We start from the raw sequence: 24783 nt of genomic DNA, 5'->3' as shown, positions 1-24783 counted from the left end.
TCTACTTGGTATTTATCCAGAAGAAATACAAGCCATAACACAAGTAGATATATGCACACCGATGTTCATAGCAGCACTATTTATAATAGCAAAAAGATGGAGACAGCCTAAATGCCCATCAATGGACGAATGGATAAATAAACTTTGGTACATACACACAATGGAATATTATGCTGCCTTGAAGAACAACAAGGAAGCTGAAAGCCACCGCATAACATGGATGAACCTTGAGGACATTATGTTGAGTGAAATTAGTCAGTCACAAAAGGATAAATACTGCATAGGACCATTATTGTAAAAGCTTATGAAAATGTACCCACACTAAAAGGGAAAAAAAAACAACAACAAAATTCTTTGTTAGTTATTGGGGTATAAAGGGTGGGGTGGAGGGAGGGAGGGGACGGTGGGGTACAGGGTAGGGAATAGACACAGGATAGTTTGGGTGCTGAGGTGGGCAATACACAAGAAGAGGGAGGGGAATGGAAGAACAAGGCAGATGGAAGAACAACCAGGCAGGTTTGCATGGGTTAAGTGGGACAGAGGTAAATAGTGATATATGCTCAACCTTGGAACAACAGGGCTCTGGGATACAGGGATTGAGACATGGTTCAAATGGGTAAATGTGCAGAAGTAATGTTAACATTCTTGGCTGTCTTTTGAAAGTTGGTTTGCCTTGCCTACTACTGTAAAACAGACACTTGAAGAAGAGAACAAGGAATAGCCAGAAATAGGTATTCCAATCAGTTATAGGCTGAAGATGGACTTACAAGCTTTCTATGGTGATGTTTCTGGCTATTCCTTTTTCTCTTCTTCAATACCTAAAATGAGCCAAGAACTTGCCCTGTGAAGGAGGCTTCCTGCGGAGCTTTTGCATTGCTTAAGACCATAGGTGGAATCCTGATCCCCATCCAGAATCTTCTGAGGTGGGAAATTTCTTCTTGAAAAGACAAACAGACAATCCTGGATTGGCTAGAAGAACAGAAGATACTTCTTGAAAGAAAGACCAGCAGGAAAAATAAAAAACAATAACGACAGTCTGAATGTCTACTACAAGAACAAGTAAGTTGTTTGCCAGGGAGCCATCAAAGCAAGCAGTTGGGTCCCCTCAGGGAAAATCCCCTTCCAAGACTGAGACTCAATGGGAATACAAGAGCAGTCATGTGGTCTTCCTGGTGACCACGTTGGTGTACTGATAAGGGGAATTGGGGTGTGTGTGGGGGGGTGGAGAAACAGCAATGAAGTTGTGAGCTAAATCCAACCACATTCAACAGACTCCTGTCAACCTGTAGTTCAGGCTTGGGATGTTACCAACCTGGGTTGAGACCTGGTTGGCCAACAGTATGGCAAGACCTGGGGACTTCTGGGCCCAGGGACAGGGACATTGCCACAGAGGACTAGAGTTGAGAGTGAAACATCCACAAGAACTCCCATACTTGCAGATAGTACCCATTTGATCTGGCTTCAATGGCTGGATGATCAGAACTTGACTAGAGGAAGAAATATGAGGAAAAAAAGAGTAATCCACTACAATTTGATAAACTAGATCTATACTTATGGATGTAGTAGCTCAAAAGTGGGAACAAATCTTTACAGCAAGGATCATTCCCATCCCCTCGGTATACAGGTTTGACAGGGATGGGCAACTTAGACATTGGCTACCCAAAATGTGGGGTGGAGGGGGGGCAGGGGACAGACTACAAAGGCGTGAAGTGACTGGCTTACAAGCTTTCAAGAGGGAGCCTAGTTTCAGAGGGTGCAGGGGAAGGTAGAATCTCCTCTGAGTGGTTTCCAACCTATCTGGATGGTGCTGGTGAAAGAAGATGGGGATAAGACTCTTGTGGTTCAATAGTGAATAATTGCTATCAGGACTGATTGTGAATGTTGCAGATGTAAAGGCAGACATTTTGTAACAAAGGAAGGGGAGTGGTTGATCTTGCAGTCCAGGAGTGCAGGACCCTGGTACCTTCAAGGGAGAAAAGCCAAGTGTGGGACCCTATCCTGCAGTGACACCAGAGATGGAGGCAGAGACGATGATGTAGAGAGATGGATTGGTTAGGACTCTGGACTCAGGGAGAGAGAGGGTTTGTATTCTGACAGCCAGGACCCAGGCTTGCAGGTATACCCTTTGGTTGTTTGGATGATTATATATTCTTGAGTGCTTTGGTGTTCATCAAAAAAACAAACAAACAGAAGGAATGGAAGCAAATGCTATTGAATGATGATGCATGGAAGGGATTGTACTCATTGCAGTGAAACAAAATACAATAGGATGAATGTAAATCTGATGTTCTCCCATGTAAACTCAATTCATAATAAATATCTAAAAAAAAAAATAAGAAGATCTTGGGTCTTCAGGAAATGTTAAGCTTTTCAACAATGTGTTGCAATATTATATACCTTATGAATCCCTGATTTATCCAATTATTGTCGTTTACAGACTGAAGGACAAAATTAGTACTGGACTACAGCATCTAGATTAGAGGGCTCCAGTGTAAAGAAGACTGGAACAAGGAATGGGAGGAGGACTTGGGAGATGGCTGGGAAGAAGTAGTATTTGGGAAGCCAATGGCATCTATTAGAGTGATCGCAGACAGGCTAAAGTGCAATACTAATCTAAAGTGTGTTTTTTTTTTTTTAAATGAAGGATGGATATGAACAAGAAAAGTACTGAGACCCCACCACAGAGATTCAGTAGGGCAGCACACAGTCCTACCGACAAAGAAGAAGTAGCCCAACTGTAGCCTTTAGGCTTTGTTCTAACAAAGACTTGTGACTGTACTCAGTGGCCTCGGGGGCATGTATTGCCTCTATGCTGGATCTGTGGTGACTTACCTATGAAACAGGTATGTCTTTATCATGTCCTGTGGTTCAGGCTTGGGAAAACTGCTGGCCAGTCAACTGGATCAGTAAGGCCTCAGGGTGCTGACTGTGCGTAAGTCTACGTAAATGGCTGAAGAGCTAAGAGATCAATCAATCATCAGTGGCTAGATAAAAGAAGATTATGAATGTTACCAAAACAGAGAATATTGATGCATTCACCAGTGGGTGGAAAAGTACATGAAAAACAGTTACCACTCAAATTCCTGCTTGTTTCTTCTCTCCATGTAAAGGGGACAGCTTTCTTCTCTACCAAGGAAAATTGCCAAGATGTTTTGATTATCATAAGGCTTCAGCTTTGTAGTTTCCAGAATAGAAATTCTGGAGTTTCCAGAGAAAACTCTGGAGTCCCTGATGATGGCCACCAGAGTTAGATGAGACCAGTCTATATTCAAGGCAAAGTCTCTGAAGAGGAGTGAGGCCTGGAACTCAACTTGAAGGGTTGGTGCAGGGCAAAGGGGACCTGGGCCAGGCTGAATTCTGCTTGTCTCACCAGGAGCTCATTTGCTTATTCATGCTTCATGAAGCACTCCTCTATCTAGAGGACATTAGATCATCCCCACTTAAGGTGACTCTGAGTCATGGAGAGCTGAGGGACTTCAGGTGAAGCAAGTAGATCACTGTTTTTTCTGGATTTTGATTATAGATGTAGTAAAGAAAGCAAAGAACAAAGTAACATTCACTCTACTACCATTGGATTTATTCTCTACATTTTGTAATCTATGAGCAACATTTTCATTATCAAATCCTTCCCCATGTCTTATATACTCTACCATGCTGATACATGAGATACTAAAATTATTTCCCTATTTTTATGGATGGAAATAACATCTCAATGAAGAATTCTGTGACTATTGACTTATTCCCATTCTCAGTAATATTAAGTAAAATAACAAAGTTGCCTTAAAGACTATGCATTTTCTTAAGGCAAGGAGAGGTTTCTGAGCAGGGTAGAGATTGGTCTTGCAGGGCCTATTCTTTTATATTTCCAGGGTCAAAATCTGACCCTCAAAATCTCCATCCCACATGAAATTACCTGAAATCCTGCTTCTGCTGACCTGAGCTCTGTGGGCTGGTAGCTTTTATTATTGTATATTTTCTAGTGTGGCATTGTAGGATAGGCCCTGGCCTACTAACTGCAAGGTTGGCAGTTCAAACCCACCAGCTGCTTCTTGCAAACCCTATACAGGGTCACTGTGAGTGGACGCTGACTCAATTGCACTTAACAATAACAACAGTGTCCTTTTACTCTTTAACTTCCAGGAGCCTTGCCAAGAGTTAGGTGATCTGGATATCAAGGGACATGAGGTGAGAATGTGAAGGGAAGGAGCCATTTTCTGGAGCAGAGGCTGGAGTCTGTCCATTGGTGTGTAAAGTGGGGCGGCCTCACCTCCTCCCCCAACACTGCCCTGGGCGTTCACCCTAGGGTAAGAGTTGGAATTCCCCAGGTCAGCAGATGAACTTTGCTTCTAGGTAGATGTTGCTTGAGAATTAATGGAAGTTCAATAAAGCTATTGTCTTAATGTCCTATCTATACTAGTCAGTGCCATATACAATATGCACTGGATTGTGAACCACAAGTTCCTTGGTTTGAGCCAGTCTGCTGCTCTGTGGGGGAAAGATAAGACTTTCTGCTCCTTCAAATATTTAGAACCTCAGAAACTCTACACAGTGTCACTATGAGTCGGAACTGACTCTATGGCACTTAACAACAACTAAATTCCCTAAGTCTGTCTTTACAGTTAGGGTGTGACTATGCATGGTGTCTTGAGTCCTGGAGTTTCCAGACAGAACTGGAGTGATTGACTTTGACTACCAGGGTTAGATTGCTGTCACTGGTGTTAAGTGCCGTCAAGTTGGTTTTAACTTATGGTGACCCTGCAAGTAGCAGCTAGTGTGTTTGAACTGTTGACCTTGTTGTTCATAGTCCAGTACTGATCTTACAGCACCACACCAATGTTGTTGTTGTTTTGTGTCATGGAGTCGATTCCAACTCATAGCCACCCTGTACAGGGTTTCCGAGGCTGCAAATCTTTACAGGAGCAGAAAGCCTCCTCTTTCTCCCGCGGAACAGCTGGTAGTTTTGAACTGCTGACCTTGCAGTTCGCAGACCGATTTGTAACCACTATGCTACCAGAGCTCCTTACCAACCTATATTCAGGGCAGATTCTGAATGAGGAGTGAGGACTGGAACTCAACTTGGAGTTATTGGCTCAGGGCAGTGGGGGGCTTGGACCAGGCTGGACCCTGCTTATGTCTCACAGGGTGCACCTTTTTTTTTTTCTTCCAAATTTTATAATTTTTCTTTATCTTTTTTCTGGTTTTGTGACCTCATGTGTGTCAGAGTAGAATTGTTCTCCATAGGGGTTTTACTTCTTTCTTTATTGGGAGTGGGAGTAAGGAATTAGGGTCAAGACCATGACTAGGTTAAGGTTAGATTAGTGTCTTAAGGGTAGGGGTTGGGCTAGGGCTAAGACTAAGCCTTGGTTCAGCTTTAGGGTTACAGTTAGGTTTATTTTTGTTTAGTTTATTTTATTCTTGAAATCCACTTGATTTCCTCTTCATTTGGAAATTCTGTAACATAATATTCCCTGTTCTTACTTTGTGGTGTTTTGTTGTTGTTGCAGCATACTGATACCTCTGTTTTCCTGTTTTCAGTCTCATAGATTATTTTATTTTGGATACTTCTATATCTGGGTTGGAGTCCTGGTATGGTGCTATAGAATAAGCACTGGATATTAAGGTCTGTCTGAACTGAAAGGCCAGCAGTTCAAGCTCAACAGCCACTCCTTGGAAACTTTATACATGATCACTATGAGTTGACACAAACTCAACAACACTTAACAACATATCTGGGTTGAGTTCTAGTTTATATTGTCGTATATTTAAATCTCAGGTTGCTGTCTGCTGTTGTGGATTCTCTGTCCAAAGATCTCCCTTTAGCAATTTTTGTAAGGTTGGTTTGATTTTTACAAATTCTTTTCATTTGTGTTCATCTGGAAATGACCTGATTTCCCCATCATTGGGTCATTTGATGGACAATTTTTCTGAGTATATGACTCTTGCTTGGCAATTTTTTCCTTGAGAGTTTTATATATGTCATCCCATTATCTTCTTGCCTGCATGGTTTTTACCGAGAAATCAGAGCTTAGTTTGATTAGTTTTCCTTTGTAAGTAACTTTTAGTTTTTCCCAAACTGTTCTCAGGATTCTTACCTTATCTTTGGTTTTGGAGAGTTTATAATATGTCTTGGTGACTTTCTGGGGTGAGATAGCAGAGTTGGCAGACACACTGAGCAGTCTACAATAAGGACTCTACCAAATATAGGTGATGATACTGGAACTCTGTGCTTCAGAGAAAGGGATAGTGAAGTGGATTGAGTACCGACTGGGATAGGAGGATGAACAGCAGTAGCAAGAGAAGATACAGACAAGTGAGATGTCAGCTGACCTGGCACAACATGCCATCTTGAAATTTAGTGGATGGCAGTCAACTGACACATCAACCTGGGGGCACAGGATGTGCACTGGAGGTTAGCAGAAAAGAGAGTGCCATTCTCTCTCATTCTTTGTTCTCTTTTGGTTGCTGCCACCCTCACCCCCCCAGATGACACCCCTTCCTCTGAAGTCTCTGCTCTGCCTGCAATTGAGAGCCAGATGTACCACCCTGACATCAGGAGGTACATGAATCCTGCTTCATCACATCTTTTCTTCCTGTTGTTTGTTTTTGAAAGACACAATTATGCCTATATGGCTCAGTCACATCCCTACCTCCTGTGTCTCCACCCACTGGCCAAGTGCCACTATCCATTCCTGTACCACCAAATGAATCATAATCAGCAGATATCAGACAAATCTGTCCTGAACTATGCTACACAAACAGCAAACAAAGACCTGCATATACACTTTCAGTCTCTATCATGCTACCAGAAGACAGTTGATGAGTGCCTAAGAACAGTCAAATACAAATACAATGATACCACAGTGTCTTGGAGACAACAGACAATTTTCACTTTACACAAAGAAACAAGACAGAATGGTTCAAATAAACGACCAAAATACAGAACCAGAAAATATACCAGAAATGGTATTGGAACTACCTGAAAAGGAATTCAAAAGAATGATTTTTAGGTATCTTCGATGGATTGAGAGAAAGATACAGAAAGCTGCAGATGAAAGCATGGATAACACAGAAAAAAACTTAGGAAGAATATAGGAAAACATTGCAAGAACAAACTGACAAAAAAATAAATAAATATTAGAAACCATTCAAAAACATCAAAAAGAAATTCAGAAAACAAATACTAAGATTTCAGAAATAGGTAATATATTGAAGGGCAAGAGAAGGAGATTTAAATCAATGAAAGTCTGAATTACAGAATTTGAAGACACATCTTTCAATAATTATTTGCTAGAGGAACAATCTAAGGAGCTCTGGTAGCGTAGCGGTTACAAATTGAGCTGCTAATCTCACAGTCAGCAGTTCGAAACTACCAGCTGTTCCATGGAAGAAGGATGAGGCTTTCAGCTCCTGTAAAGATTTACAGCCTTGAAAACCCTGTGCAGGGTTGGTATGAGTCAGAACCGACCCACAGCACATAACAACAACAACAACAGAGGAACAATCTAATCTACTTGTCTGTCAGTTTGTTGCATTGTGGCAGCTTGTATGTTGCTGTGATTCTGAAAACTAAGCCATTGGTATTTTGAAAGCTGCAGGGTCACCCATGGTGGATAGGTTTCAGCTGACAGACTAAGAAAAACTCAGAAGAAGGAGAGGTGGACAACTTCCAAATGTTTCGCCATCTTAAAGCCTTATGAATAGCAGTGAAATGCTGTCAAACAACATCAGAATATTGAATGTTGAACCATGATGAATGACACATGAGTATTGTCAGATACAGTGCTGGAAGATAAACCCCTCAGGTTAGAAGGCATTCAAATATGACATGGGAAGGGTTGCCCCTCAAAGTAGAGTTGACCGTGATGACAAGAATGGAGTAAAGCCTTAGAGACCTTCATTTATGATGGGGCACAACTCAAAATGAGAAGAAACAGCTGCAAACATTCATTAATAATCAGAACATGGAATACACAAAGTATGACTCTAAGAAAAGTGGAAGTTGTCAAAAATAAAATGGAACACATAAACATCAATATCCTAGGCATTAGTGAGCTGAAATGGACTGGAATAGACCATTTCAAATCTGAAAATCACTTGGTTTCTTATGCCAGGAATAGCAAATTGATGAGGAATGGAGTTGCATTTATCATAAAAAATATCATTTCAAGATATATCTTGAAATATAATGCTGTCTGTGATAGGATAATATCCATAACCTACAAAGAAGAGCAGTTAATGTCACTAGTATTCAAATTTATGTCTCAACCACTAAAGCCAGTAATGAGGAAATGAAGGAATTCTACCAACTTCTTCAGTCTGAAATTGATCAAACATGCAATCAAGATGTATTGATAATTACTGTTGATTGGAATACAAATATTGAAAAAGAGTAAGGTTTGGTAGTTGGAAAATTTTGCATTGGTGATAGACATGATGTTGTAGATCACATGATAGAATTTTGCAAAACCAGTGACTTCTTCTTTACAAACATATTTTTAAACAACATAAAACACATGGACTTCACCAGATGGAATAAAAAGTATTAAATTGACTACATCTGTGTAAAGAGAGGGTGGAAAAGCTCCCTATCATTAGTTAAAACAAGGCCAGGGGCAGACTGTGGAACAAACTATCAATTGCTCACATGCAAGTTCACATTGGAGTTGAAGAAAATTAAAACAAGTCCACAAGAGCCAAAATATGACATTGAACACATCCCACCTGAATTTAGAGATCATCTGAAGGACAGATTTGATGCATTAGGCACTAATGACGAAACACCAGAAGAGTTGTGGGATGACATCTAAAACATCATACTGAAAGAAAGCAGAAGGTACCCTGGGGCAGACTCTGTGCATCCCATCAGGCCAAGAGCTTTCCAGGAATACATTTCCTACTCTGAGCCTTCAAGAGGGAGCATACGATCAAGAGCCAATGGTACTGAAGGAAGAAATCCAATGTGCTCGGAAGGCTTTTGCAAAGAATGAGTCTCCAGGAACTGATGAAATACAAGTGAAGTCTTTCAACAAACTGAGACATTACTAGATGCATTCACTCATATATGCCAAGAAATTTCGAAGATAGCTAGCTACCTGGGCCAACTGATTTTAAGATATCTGTATTTGTGCCCATTTCAAAGAGAGGTGATCCAACAGAATGTAGAAATCATTGCACAAGATCATTAAAATAACATGCTAGTAAAATTTTGCTAATGATAATTTTAAAATGGTGTCAACTATGCATTGATAGAAAGCTGCCAGAGGTTCAATCCAGATTCAGAAGAGGATATGGAAAGAGGGTTATCATTGCTGACATCAGATGAATCTTAGCTGAAAGCAGAGAATACTAAAAATGTGTTCACTTGTTCTTTATTTACTATGCAAAGGCTTTCGACTGTGTCATTTATTACAAACTACGGACAACATTGGGAAGAATGAGTATTCCAGAACACTTGATTATGCTCATGAGGAACCTGTACATAGACTAATATGCAGTTGTTCAAACAGAACAAAGGGACACTGATTGGTTTAAAATTAGGAAAGGTGTGTGCCAAGCTTGTATTCTCTCACTATACTTATTCTATTTGTATAATGAACATATATTCTGAGAGACTGAATTATATAAAGAAGAATGTGGCATCAGGTTTGGAGCCAGACTCATTAAAAACCTATGGTATGCAGATGATACAATCTTGCTTGCTGAAAGTAAAGAGGACTTAAAATGCTAACTGATGAACATCAAAGACCACAGCTTGAAAAATCTGTTGCACCTCAATGTGTAAAAAAACAAACACATAAATACTCACCACTGGAGCAATAAATAACATCAAGATAAATGGAGAAAAGATTGAAGTAGTCAAAGACTTCATTTTGCCTGAACCCAACTATTAATACTCCTGGAAACAGCAGTCAAGAAACCAAATGATGTATTGAATTATGCAAATCTGTTGCACTAGACCTCTTGACAGTGTTCAAGAGCAAAGATGCCATTTTGAGGACTAAAGTACGCCTAACCGAAGCCAAGGTATTTTCGATAGCTTCATATGAATGAAAAAGTTGAAGTCTCTTTCAGTAGAGATGACCTAATGTTCTCTAGAGAGAGGAGTGCTTTGTGACACATGAATAAGCAAATGTGTACCTGGAAAGTTTTATTATGTCTTGCTGATTTTCTTTTGGGGTCTGTCCTGTTAGAGTTCATTCAGCTTCTTGAATGTATATTGTCTCGTTTTTCATTATGTGATAGAAAACGCTCTTTGGCAATTTTCTCTGTAAGTTTTTTTTTCTTTTTTTGTTCTGGAATTTCAATCACACGTAAGTTATTTCTCTTGATAGTGTCCCACATCATTTTTAGACTTTATTTGAATTGTTGGTTCTTTTTTCTGATTGTTCCTCTTGTTGTTGGTAGGTGCCATCAAGTCAGTTCTAATCCATAGCAACCCTGAACAGCAGAACAAAACACCACCGAATCCTGTGCCATCCTCAAAATTACTGTTACGCTTGAGTCCGTTGTTGCTGCTACTGTGTCAATTCATCTCGTTGTGGGTCTCCCTCTTTTTGCTGTTCCTCCAATTGATGAAGCATGATGTCCTTCTCCAGGGATAGCATCTCCTAATAACATGTCCAAAGTCTGAAAGACAAAGTCTGGCCATCCTGCTTCCAAAGAGGATTCTGGCTGTACTTTTTCCAACACAGGTTTGTTTGTTCTTCTAGTAGTCCATGGTACCTTTAAGATTCTTTTCCAACACCATAACTCAAGTGCATCGATTCTTCATTAGGTCATCTCTACTGGAGGAGACTTCAAGGCATGAAGACTAAATGGACATTTAGGTCAAATAACTAGTATGGGATCCCACAATCAACTTGTTCTTGTGATAAAGTAGATCTCTTAGTTCAAGTTATAAATGTAAAACATGTTCATTTAAGAAAGAGTGATAAAGATAAAGAAAGAACAACACTTGACTTTTATCACCCAAAGTCAATTATTTTCTATATTATGTATGCTGTGATCAGTATTTTAAATCCCTTCCAGTACATGGTGTTCAGTGTTGTATATATTCCAGCATGTAGACAGATGATCATTTATTTAAGCAATTGACTAGACTGTGAACCATAGGTCAACGATTCTAGCCCACCAGCAGCTCCAACGGAGGATGATGAAGGTTTCTGCTCCTATAATCCAAAGATTTACAGCCTAAGAACCCCTACACAGAGTCTCAATGAGTCGGAACTGATTTGAATTCACTTAACAACAACACTGTTACACTGTTGCATGCCGAAATTGTCTCTGAGTTGTTGTTTTTTCTGAAATAAATAATGTCTTTGTAAAGATTTCTGTAAATAAAGACATATTCACATTCTAAAAGACATTATTGAGTAAAATAAAATAATTGAATTCAACACTTTGCATTTCCTTACACCAGAGGTGAGGGGCAATTTTTTCCTTTCCGGGGTTTCTCATAGTCTGGAGTCACTGAATAGGATGCAAAGATGGGAAAACAAGGAGAAGCCCATAAGGGACCCAGATCCAATCCATGGGGAAAATCCAAGCCCTCTTCCCCTGTGGCAGTCTCCCTTTGAGTGAAAATCCCATGCCTACTTTGCATGTTATTGTTGTTAGGTGCATCAGATCAGTTCTGACTCATAGTGACCCTATGTACAACAGAAGGAAACACTGCCTAGTCCCGTACCATTTTCAAAAATTCACTTTATCAAACATGATGTTCTTCTTCAGGAACTGGTTCCTCCTGATAACATGTCTAAAGTATGCTTCATCATCCTTGAATCTAAAGTGCATTCTGGCTGTACTCCTTCCAACACAGATTTGTTTGTTCTCCTGGCAGTCCACAGAATATCCAATATTCCTCACCAATTGCATAATTCAAATGCATCAATTCTTCTACAGTCTTCCGTATTTATTGTGTAGCCTTCACATGCATATAAGGTGGCTGAAAATACCATGGCTTGGGTCAGGCACACTTTAGTCCTCAAAGTGACATCTTTGCTTTTTAAACACTTTAAAGAGGTCTTTTTCAGTACGTTTGCCCAATGCAATACATCATTCGATTTCTTGACTGCTATTTCCACGAAGGTTGATTGTGGATCCAAGTGAAATGAAATGTTTGACAGCTTCAGTCTTTTCTCCATTTATCATGATGTTGTCTATGTGAGGATTTTTTGTTTTCTTTACATTGATTTGTAGTCCATACTGAAGACTGAATTCTATCTTCATCAGTAAGTGCGTCAAGGTCTCTTTACTTTCAGTAAGCAAGGCTGTGCCATCTACATTTCTCAGGTTGTTAATGACCCTTCATCTAATCTTAATGCCACATTCTTCTTCATATAGCCCAGCTTCTCAAATGATGTGCTCAGAATACAAAATTGGGTAAGTTTGGTAACAGGATACAACCCTGACACACACCTTTCCTAATTTTAAACCAGTCAGTATCTCCTTGCTCCTTGGTCTATGTGTACAGGCAGGTTCTTCATGAGCACAATTTAGTGTTCTGAAATTCCCACTCTTCACAATGGTATCCATAGTTTTTAAAATAGACAGTGTTAACAAAACACAAGTAAACATTTTTCTAGTGTTCTCTGCTTTCAGCCAAGATCCATCTGATATCTGCAATGATATCCCTTCTTCCATGTCCTTTTCTGAATCTAGCTTGAATTTCTGTCAGCCACATGTTGTGGTGTGGTACTATAGGATAAACACTGGACTGCTAGCCACAGGCTAACAGAAAGGTTGGCGGTTCAAACCCACCAGCTGCTCTTCAGAAACCCTATCAGGGTCACTATGAGTTGGTACCGATTCGACGACACTTAGCAACAATAACATCAACAACCTGTTGTAGGTAGGTAGGTAGACATGTTAATGTATCGATGGCAACCTTTTGAATTATCTTTATAAATTTTACTTGCAAGTGATAATGATACTGTTTCATAATTTCTGCATTCTGTTGGATCACCTTTCTTTGCATTGGATACAAATATGGATCTCTTACACTCTGTTGGCCAGGTAGTTGTCTTCCAAATTTCTTGGCATAGACTAATGAATGCTTCCAGCACTGTATTAGCTTTTGGAAACAACACAGCATTCTTGTAGACTTGTTAATCCCCAGTGCATAAATTGTTCCATTCAAGCATTCTTACTGACACTCCTAACCAAGTGCTCTAGCCCTATTCCACTTCTGCTCTCCTTTCTTAGCCTCTGTGGATTAGACATACCCTTTGTGAACTCATCCACCATCCTGCCCCTGAGAACTACTCCATCAGGAGGGCACTTATTCCTTCACATCATTTTCTCTTCTCTCCCACTTTATTGATATTCTAGCAAAATATATATGACAAAATATTTGCCAAGTCAGTGATTTTAACAGGTCTTTCAGTCTTTTGCCTTCTCTTTCTTATCCCAGGGAGTAATAGTAAATTAGTTCTCATAGGAGTGAAATTCTGTGTGTTAAATTAGATGAAGAAAACCAGATTTAGATGGCAAAACAGGCCAAGGCCACACAATTAGTTGGTAGCAAAGCAGACTAGCCAGTATCTCTCAGTACGTCCATTCCTCCCTGGTCCCTAAGTACAGGTATGTACATACACAAGCATGCACACATGTGTATACATGCACAGACTCACTAACATGCACAGGAGTCTCTTCCAGGAAGAACTATGAGTATTTACTTTTGTTTCCTGCTCTGAAGGTCGTAGTTTGTTAACTCTGTTTACTCAAAAACCTTGGGGTTGTGCCTTTTATCTGTCATGCATTTTCCAGAGAGGTTTCTTGAAAACTGAATGTGCTGAGGACAGAGAGAGATGAGGCCAGTGTGGCCATGTAGGTGAGAGGGAGATGAGGGTGAAATTTTCTAGGGCAAAGTGTGAGTCTGGTCATTGGGTATGTGGTATGACCTTCTTGGTTCTTGGACTTATTGCACAGAGAGTAAACTTTGCTTCCTGCATGCATTGATGTTCCTCAGAATTGATACAAGTGGATTCAATGCCAGTTCTCTGATGTCAAATGCAAGATTGTTCTCCAAATTCCCCAGAAGTAGGATTTCAGGTCTGTCTTTTCTAACATACTGTACCCAATTTTATCTTTGTACTTTTTCTTTTTAATTTTTCTTTTACACTCCCCTTACCTCATTCTTGCTCTCTTTCTGTTTCTTCAATATATTATAATTGTTGAGCACTCACTATACAATGGATCCACAACACTATAAAATTGTGACTAATATATATTGTCATTAATGGACACAGTATATACTTTTTTCAAAAACTGTTTTATTGTGAATTATGTGATAGTTTACATGGGATAACAATAGCTTTACATTCATCCTATCATATAACGTTACATTGCCATGGTTACAATCTCCTCCATGCATCATCAACCAACCAAAGGGTATACCTTGCAAGCCTGCCCCCTGGTTGTCAGCACACAGCCCCTCTCCCTCTCTGGGTCTAGAGTTCCCAGACGCTCCATCTCTCCATGTCATTGTCAATGCCTCCATCTCTGACATCACTGCTTCTCTGGGTAGGGTCCTGCCCTCCTCTCTTCTCCCTTGATGGTCCCAGGGGCCTCCGCTCCTGGCCAGTATATACTTTTTAATATCAGCTTTTACATTCATCACATACTGAGAGGAGGTGGTGGTGGTTATATGCTGTAGAGTCTGTTCCTACTCATGGCAAACTTTATATATAGAGTTTCAGAAGCTGTAAATCATTACAGCAGCAGAAAGTCACAACTTTCTCCCGTGTAGTGGCTGGTAAATCCAACTTGCTGATCTTGCAGTTAGCAGCCCAACTTGAAACCCATTATGCTATCAGAGCTCCTTAAATATGGGATAGTATCCCTTATCTGGAGTCCTGGTATGGTACGGTGGGTTAATGCGCTGGACTGCAAGGTCGGTTTAAACCAAAAGGTTGGTTGTTCAGACTCACCAGCTGTTCCTCGAAAACCCTATGCAGGGTTGCTATGGGTCACAAATGATATGACAGCACTTAACAACAACAATAATGTCTCTTATCTGGAGTCCTAGTGTGGTGCTGTGGGTTAATGTTTGAACCTCAAACTCAGTGGTTCAAGCTCACCAGCCACTCCTAGGGTCACTATGAGTCAGAGCCAACTCAACAGCATTTAACAACAACAACATCCCTTATCTACTAGGCACTGGATTGGGACATGAAGAATGAAAAAAGGAAGAAGACAGTTACTGTTCTCCAACAGCTTAGAGGATCATCAAACCCCCCATACCCTACAGATACCATGTGGTTATTGATTCTACCCTACTCCCTCCCTCCAACATCTACTGCGATCCTGTCACTCAGTGTGAATGTGAATTTGGACCATAACTGTGTACATATATAGACATGATCTCAAATGTCAATTCTCTAATTTCCCATTGTTGCCAGGTCTTTGGGGTCTGGTGAATAACTCTGGCATCTCAGTGGCCACAGCCACAATGAATGACTGACCAAACAGGACTTTATGAAAATACTGAATGTGAACCTGCTGGGGGTAATTGAGGTGACCCTGAGCCTGCTACCCCAAGTGAGGAAGGCGAGAGGCCGCGTGGTCAATGTTGCCAGTGTCATGGAAAGAGTGTCCCTTTTGTGCGGAGGCTACTGCATCTCTAAGTATGGCATAGAGGCCTTCTCAGACTCCCTCAGGTATGGGACTTCAACCATGGCCCCTTCCCAGCCTTCCTGCTTCTGTTCTTCTGTGGGAACCTTGTTCTAGGGTTCATTTAATCATAGCCTTAGACCTCTGCTTGGAGGCCTCTCTCTTCCTTTGTTGCCTTCCCCCTCTTTGAATAGGTGATGGTTTCTTGTGGACCACTTTTTAATGTTCTGAGTGGAAAGAGGCACAGATCCATCAAGTTGAGTGAAACATACACTTGAGTAGAGCTCACAGTTGGGAATTGTCTGAGGCAGAACTGGAACATGGATATTTTGTTTCCTGAGTGCATGTGTATATCCAGTGTGATATTCATCATCAGGGAATGATGGAGATGGTGCACCCATCTGAGGCCATTCAGCAGATATTTACTGGGCACTTGTATGAGCTAGCCTTGGAAGCTGCCTCCAGCTGAGCAGAGACTCCTAGGGGATTGAGCTGAGAACCTTCTGAAAAGGGCTTCCTGGCTGTGGGTCTCAGATCAGCATAGGCCCAAGTTAATAGTGAACATGCTGTCTGTGCTGTGGACCTTCTAAGGAGGAAGGACAATGCCAGAGCTAGTCAAGGAACTTTGAAGGTGGACACCAGGAGGCTTGGGAAGAGTGTTTGGGTCCCAAAGAGCCACTGGAACTTTGTGTTATTGACAGTGGAAGTCCATGGATTGGAATTCATCAGGGAGCTACTTAGTCAAATTAGCCTCTGGGGAGCCCTCCAACTACTGTGTGTGGGAATGAAAGTCTGAAGGCAAAGAGAAACTCATTAGAAGACCAGTTGAAATTGTTTTTAAAATAATTTTACAATATCAGCTTTTTAACTCTAAATTTCACTAATTCTAATGCAAAACACCACTGAAGTTCTATCATCCTCTATTTTCTCCACATCAAGTCTTGACGCTTTGACCTCTGGCATACTCTTCCATCCATTTGCTATCTTCTCCTTCCCTAGCAAACCCCAAGTCATCTCTCAGCTGAGCTTCTCTCAGCTGTGTCATCACTCAGATGAGTCTTCTAATGTGTATCTATCCATCTTGCAGGAGAGAACTTTCCTCCTTTGGGGTGAAAGTGGCCATTATCGAGCCTGGCATATTCAAGACTGGCATGACTTGCAATAAAAGCATTCAACAAAACATCCTGAAAGTGTGGGATCATACCAGACCTGAGGTCAAAGAAGCCTATGGCAAGGAGTTCCTGGCTTCCTGTGAGTGGTCTTTGGATAGTGCAGAGAGAAGCAAACCCTTGTCTGGAAGGCCCTTTACTAGCAACATATGTCTCATGGCTTGTTCTCCAATGCCTGCCTTTCCAACAGAGTTGTGACATTCAGCCCCATTCCCACCATCCTCTGTGGTGAACTACAAAAAGGGCCCAGGCTTATTAGACGTTGGTATAAGTTCAAGGATTTCTTCTCTCTCTGGCCTCAGTTTCCTTCTGAACCCCCTTATTATTTTGAGCTGGAAACTGAAGTCAGAGAGGGAAGAAACCCATGGATACCTAGCAAACTGGTGTTACAGACAGTTGGGTTTCACACTCTTGGATTCCTAGTGTTAGCAGATGCCTTCATTTATACCAGTAAGATCTTCTCAGGCTGAGACCCAGACTGGTTAGTGTAGAACAACTGCTCCTGGGAAGGGTTGTGCCAAGGCTATATGGTAGAAGTAAGTTGAGAAGGATGGCTTTGAAGCTATAGGGAACTTTTCTACAAAAGCTGGTACTAGTGTGGGAGCAGTAGGACAACAAGAATATAATTTAACTCCTTTCTCACATTTTGAACAGACATGAAATCAGCAGAGATCGTTGTGAGAAAGGCCTCACCTAATCTGTATTTGGTGACAGGCTGCATGGAACATGCGCTGACAGCCTACTACCCACGAACCGGTACTTGGTTGGCTGGGATGCCAAGCTCTTCTACCTTCCCCGTGAGCTATCTGCCCACTACCTTCGTGGATGCTGTGATCTACTTGGCCTCCCCAAGGCCTGTCAAGGCCCTGTGAAGACAGGACTGGGGTGCATGGTGGAGTTGCTTGGGGATGAAAATAGGGCAAAGGGAAAGCACTCACAACTTGTATACTCACCTCCTTGTGACTCTTGCACTATTTCTCCATAATTTAGGATAATGGGAGGAAAGAACCAAGATTTGCATTTTAGGAACTGGGACACAATAGCACTTATTTGTGCCCTATTGTCTTGAGTGGCCACTGGAATATCTGAGCCTCATGGACCCTCCTGCAACCCTGAGGAATTCACACTTTGGGGGATGAACATTCAAAATGTTCAGAATGGAGGAGGTCCATTTTCTCCTATCTTTTCTGCTTCCTCAAGATTTGCAATGGTGAGTAGCCTGTCTGCACCATCTATTAAGGTGGAAATGGCCTGAAGAGGGTGAGGGCATCTCTACTCTGAAGATATCTGTGAGCAAGACAGGAAGAGTTTTTACCTGTCTCCTTCAGGTCCCAACTCGTAGGGAGGTCTGTCACCTGAGAGTGGGGGCTATCCCAGTCCTGGGAGGAGGCATCTTCTTTTTGAATATTGACACTCCCCTGTCCTTTGCAAGTGTGTAGACTGCATTTTCTAATGCTGGTTGTTTGGACCCAGAGTGTGGAGGCTGCTTGACCATCCATCAGTAAAGTGATCCTGGAAGGTTAGTCAAGTCACAGTTCTGGACGGGGCAGCATTGATCCTTCCTTCTCCATTTACAACCAGTCCCTGTGACTCATTCATCTCTTTCCAAACTGGAAGAGCCTTGGTTTTCTTGGTTCAACCTTCCGTAGCATTCTCTACCTTCACTCCACCAAACCTGCCTCATTCACTCACCTTGACAGCAGGTAGGTTGGGGAATGTCTTATCCCAGGGCAGATGTGAAGTAGGGGAGATTTGCCTTCCATTACTTTTCACCTCCAACTCCTACTGGCTTCAATTCAGTTCTTGAGGGCTGTGTCCATTTCCTGTCATCCTTGGTACAGAATGCCTAAGCCCTGCTGATCTCTTTCAGAGTGACACTTCTTTCATCTGCTTTTGAGGATGGCCAGTCTTTGTGATAGTGGTCTGTGGAGAAACACCCGGGTTCTTGCACTCAGACATCTTTGAGACCCTGATTAAATGTCTGATCTCCAGTCAGGGAGATGTTAGTAATTGGAATCCTGAAATCTGTAAGGTGATCTGACAACCAGGTTTCACTTTGTTTCTTGAGGATATTCTAAAACTTGTCCCAATTATTCACATTGAGGCCCAGTATCATGTTTTCACTGCATGCTATGGAATACAGGGCATGTAACACCTCGTTACCATACCCCTTTTCTGGAGGACTTATTAACTTTGACAGTTGCTTTCCTCTTTCTCCTTGCCTGTCTCCTGATACTGAGTGTTTCCTGCTGTTCAGACCTCAGCCTCCTCCCTGCTCCTCTAACATTTCTTCCCCTCTCAGAGCCAGGACTCTGTACTATCTCGTGCCTCCAGCTGCCCAGGATGAATCGCTAGCTCATTAAGGATCAAAACAGAATGTTTTGTGCTCCTACTCTCCATTTTGTCCCAGAGTGTCTCCTCTCCAGACTTCTCCTATCACCTGTGACTTCTTACTTCTTGTGATTCACCCTGAACCTTGAAATCACTTAACTACCCCCATTTTTAAATAACTTTCAATGTTCCCAGATTTTATTAAGTGAAAGGGATTCATATATTCAGCTAACTTAATTTTCCTTAGCCATGCAATGATTATTGCACTCATTTGGCAGTGGGTTTTGGTGTTTGGGACTCATGAGAAATCAATAGGCAAGAAGAAATAAAGAGTTATGTGTGATGATGCATTACTATGTTGCCCTAAATGTTTAACAAATTTATTCTCTCTAAAGAAATGCCCAAAGGTCTCTGTATTCCATGTTTATTTGAATGTAATAACTGGGCCAATTATCCAGAAGCAATGATATTTCTCAGTTTAAACTAAAGTCATAATAGAAAAAGCAACAAATATGCATTTGGCATTTTAGTCTCTAACCCTTATAATAAAAACTCACTGCCTCCCATCATCAATATTTATTGCACATTTACAATTTACTAGGCACAATAGAACACACAGAAATAATTGTCCCTGTTCTTGAGGAATTTATATATTAAAAGGGGAAAAATGCACCTTTCTGAATTTGTTAGTTTGATATTTATTGCAAGCTACTGAGGACATAGTCTGAAAGATAAGGAGCTCAGGTAGCGTAGTGATTACGAATCGGGCTGCTAACCTCAAGGTCAGCAGTTCAAAACTACCAGCTGTTCCATGGAAGAAAGATGAGGCTTTCTGCTACTGTAAAGATTTATAGCCTCGGCAACCCTGTATAGGGTCGCTACAAGTCGGAACTGACTCCACGACACATAACAACACATATATATACATGCATATATATGGAACTCTGGTGGCATAGTGGGTATGAATCGGGCTGCTAATTTCAAATTCAGCAGTTCAAAACTACCAGCTGTTCCATAGGAGAAAGATGAGGCTTTCAGCTCCTGTAAAGATTTACAGCCTCAGAAAACCTATACAGGGTTTCTATGAGTCAGAACCAACTCTAAGGGACATAAGATATATATAAATAATTATTATTATTTATAACTTATAAAGTTGAAGAAGAGAAGGGGTTTCAAGGCAGACATTCAGAATAGGTAGATAAGGCAGACAGAATATTGTCCGTGACCCAGTCACTACAGCTCATGAATTTCTTATCTTATATGGCAAAGGAGAACAATGATGTCTGATGGAATTAAGATTGGTCATCATTTTCTCTTAGGGTAGGGAAATTATCATGAATAAATAAAAGAGAGCTGAAGAAGAGGGGTCAGAGTGATGTGGTGTGAGAAGTTTCAACCCTTTGTTACTACTTTAAAAATGGAGAGATGGGGCATGAGTCAAAGAAAAAGTGTAGTCTCTAGAAGCTGGGAAAGTCATGAAAATGGATTCTTTCTAGAACCTCCAGAACCTCTGTCAACACCTCGATTTTAAAGATACTCTGTCAACACCCTGATTTTAGCTTAGTGAGATATGTGTCAGACATCCAACCTAAAGAATGCTAGATAATACATTTCTGTTATATTATGCCACTGATTGTGTGACAATTTTGTATAGCTGTAGAAAAAAATACTACAGTAGATTTACAGGAAGATAAATTCAATCTCATTAAGGAGGAACTTGTTACAGTAACTAGAATAAAATAATTTATTGGATGCAAGTGAAGGATGCAGGTGTCAGAGCTGAATAGAATTAGCGAGATCCTACATTCTTTTTCCAAGTACATAGCCACCGAAGTAGAAGTGGCTGGCAACACAACAGAAGAATAGAGATGGCTAGAAAGGAAAGATAATAACATTTGCTTGTGAAGTTGAATGAACAAAGATTCAAAATCCAAGGGAAGATGTAAGATAGAAATAAAATTGTTCAAAATATAACAATGCTAACCAGTGTTTGATGGATCAAGAACTGTGGAACTTCTTTGATTTAGAAAATGCACATACCAAAATTTTAAATGCAACATATTACTTTATTCAGATGAATATCCTCTTCCAAATAAAAATGGTTTGTTTGTGTGTGTGTGTGTGTGTGTGTGTGTGTGTGTGTGTGTAGGAGATTGAAATGGGAAACAGCAGGAAAAAGTAGTAATGATCTTACAGTTTTTTGTTGTCATAACAAACTTTATATTTAAACCCAGTAAATATACATTCTTTCCCAAGAGAAGAAAGAACAAATTTTCGAAAGGTACAATTTCCTAGTTGTAATGACAAATTTCTAATTCCTAAGACAAATTTATATGAAAAGTCATAGCGAAATAGTTGAAAACACCACTCACAAAAATCTATTACACTTAAATCAACTTACTACATATGATCTTTACAATTATTCTTGGATTGTTTGTGAAGATTTCACAATGCATTAAAAAGACAAGCTAGCCATCATCTCATTACTTCCCTGATATTTATAGAGTGATTTAAAGTTATTTGAACTGCTGTATCAGAAATACCATAAGTGGATGGCTTTAACAAACTGAAATTTATTCTCACAGTTTGGGAGGCCCGAAGTCCAAATCCTCACCAACTCATCTATATCAGTTTGTCTCATTGTGGTGGCTTATGTGTTGCTGTGATGCAAGAAGTTGTGCCACCAGTATTTTAAATACCAGCAGGGTCACACATGGTAGGTAGTTTTCAGCAGAGCTGCCAGACTAAAACAGGAAGAAGGAGAGGCAGAAAACCAAAAGGGAAAAACACGCTCAGCGTTTTCAAATTAAGGGAATTGAAAAAAAAATTCAAGCCTTGACTTATGTATGATTCCATAGGCAAAATATTAAATGAAGCAGAAAGCATCAAAAGAAGATGAAGGAATGCACAGAATCACTGTACCTATAAGAAATGGGCAATTTTCACCCATTTCAAGAGGTAGCATATGACCAAGAGTCAATGATACTGAAGGAAAAAGTTCTATGTGCTCTGAAGACACTGACAAAGAACAAGGCTCCAAGAATTTATGGAATACAAACTGAAATCTTTTAACAAACTCAGGTTTCCCAAGAAATTGTAGAAAGGGTAAAAATAAATAATTATGTTAAAAAAAAAAAAACTGGAGACACTCACTCATCTATGCCAAGAAGTTTGGAAGACAGCTACCTGGCTTCTGATAGGAAGAGATCCATATTTGTGCCCATTCTAAAGAAAGGTGACCCAAGAGAATGCTGAAATCATTGGACACTATCATTAATATCGCATGAAGTAAAATTTTGCTAAAGATAATTTTTTTTAATGGCTGCAACAGTACATGTCAAGAGAACTGCCAGAGGTTCAAGTTGGATTCAGACAAGGACTTGGAACAAGGGATGTAATTGCTGACATCAAATGGATTTGGGATGAAAGCAGAGAATACCAGAAAGATGAGTACCTGTGCTTAATGACTAGGCAAAAGCTTTTGATTATGTGGATGATGACAAATTGCATGGACAACATTGCGGAGAAAGAGTATTGCGCGACTTAATTGTGCTCATGCGGAACCTGTACATAGACCAAGAGGCAGTTGTTAGAACAGAACAAGGGAACACTAGCTTAAAATGTGCTCCGCAGTTGTAGTCTTTCATTATACTTATTCACTCTGCATGCTGAGCAAATAATCCAAGAAACTGAATTACATGAATAAAACATGTGGCGTCAGTATTGAATGAAGACTCATTAACAACCTGTGATACGCAAATGATAAAGCCTTGTTTTCTGAAAGTAAGGAAGATTTAAAATATTTACTGATTAAGATCAAAGACACAGCCTTCGGTATGGGTTGCTCCTTAATGTAAACCTGATAAAATAGAATTTAAGGCAAAAACCAGCAGAAGACACAAAGAAGGACATTATCTCATGCTTAAAGCTGGCCGGTGCTTTGCCCCGGACACCATGAGCTCCACCAACCGCCTCTGAGAGCGCCCATTCCTGACCCCTGGGAACAGTGGTCGGTGGCCCTTGCCACAGACGCTCTGGCGGCCCGGGACCAAGGGCACTCAAGTGGCTCTAAGTCCAGCGCATGCACATTGAAGCAAGTTAAAGGATTTACTATGAAGCACAGAAACAGATAGTGACAAATAGCAAGGCGCCGTAGTTGTTACACATTTCTGGTAAAGCAGTGTCCGTGTTGTAGTGTATGCCTCCACAAACAGTTCCGCTCTGTAGGAGAGTTGTGTCTCATAAGCCGAACTGTAGGGTAGCAGTGTCAGCCTAGCTTTGTAGCCATGTATTTGCTGGACTGTTAAACGTGAGTAAGAACAAGCACTGATACACCACTAGGAAAGTTGAGTGGAGCAGCATTTCCTTCTCCCACTGCTACTGAGATGGCAGTATGAAATGGAATACACTGAAGGTATTAGTCAACGAAAGTGAGTCTCAGAAAATTTGAAAGTAGCACCACCAAATGCAGACCTGGAACCAGGTTTTCAAGAAGGCGCTCCCAATGCTGGTGTGATAATGCAGGTTCCTGAGAGGATTACTGTTGCAGGAAATAATGAAGATATTCCATTTTCAAGACCAGCAGATCTTGATCTGATTCAGTCTACTCCCTTGAAACCTCTGGCACTGAAAACTCCACCTCGTATGGAGTAAAAGACAGCTAGATTTTCTGGATTTAGAAAGACCTCCTCCAACCCCTCAAAATGAAGAAATCCGGGCAGTTGGCAAGCTAAAAAAGAGAGCACTCTGTGAGTGAAAATGTTGTTCTCCAAAATGCACAGCTGGTCAGAAATGATTCCATGTATGGCATTTCAAATATAGATACAACAATTGAAGGAACTTAAATGACGTTACTGTTGGAGGTGTATCTTCATTAAGATGACAGAGCATCAAACTGAATAGACAGCTACAACTCTAGAGAAGAAGAAAGAACGAGCTAGAAGAGAAATGGTCCTGTATTCAATTACTGTAGCTTTCTGGTGCTTAATAGCTGGCTTTGGTTTTGCTCTGCTAGAGGTAACCTCAGCTCTCAGAAATATTTGTCTCAACAGCTAGACATATAAAGAATTTGCAAACTTCAAAAAAGAAAAAAGGGGAGTCAATCAAACAAAAGGATATAACCTAATAAATTCTATGCTCCCAATGAAAGAGCCCCAAAATACATAAAACAAACTTTAATAGAATTAAAGAAAGAAATATTCAACACTACAATAATAGTTGGCTGGTTGTTTGGTGAGTGCCATCGAGTCAAATCCTACTCATAACAACCCTGTTCAGGGTTTTCGAAGAGCAGCTGGTAGGTTTGAACTGCTGACCTTGAGGTTCATAGTCCAGTGCTTATCCTAGGGGGTTTTAATACACCACTAGAAAGAAACTCACCAAAGGCACAGAAGGAATAAACAACATAATCAACCAACTCAAAGATTTATATAGAACACTCAACCCAACAACATAATACACATTCTTTTTGAGAGCATTTGTAACAATGTCCAGAATACTTTAAGCCAGAAAGTAACCCTCAATAAATTTAAAAACATCAAATGCTACATAGCATCTTTTCAGATCACAAATCAACAATAGGAAGATCAAGGACACAAAATCACATGCATGGAAATTAAATAACACCCTACTTAAAAACTACTGAATAATTTGTTGTTAAGTGCCGTCAAGT

The 24783-nt window shown here is 40.6% G+C and overlaps 2 pseudogenes; both read left to right on the top strand.

Moving 5' to 3' along the window:
• Positions 1–17653, top strand: part of LOC102832841 — a 97661-nt pseudogene extending 80008 nt beyond the window's left edge.
• Positions 17654–17916: 263 nt separating this feature from the next.
• On the top strand, positions 17917–24175 carry LOC102832463 (annotated as a pseudogene).
• Positions 24176–24783: the final 608 nt, after the last annotated feature.

This window comes from Chrysochloris asiatica, unplaced genomic scaffold (genome assembly GCF_000296735.1).
Source record: "Chrysochloris asiatica unplaced genomic scaffold, ChrAsi1.0 scaffold00033, whole genome shotgun sequence".
Classification (NCBI taxonomy): Eukaryota; Metazoa; Chordata; class Mammalia; order Afrosoricida; family Chrysochloridae; genus Chrysochloris; species Chrysochloris asiatica.
Note: the sequence above shows the minus strand (reverse complement) of the source record. Positions and strands in the feature narration are given on the sequence as shown.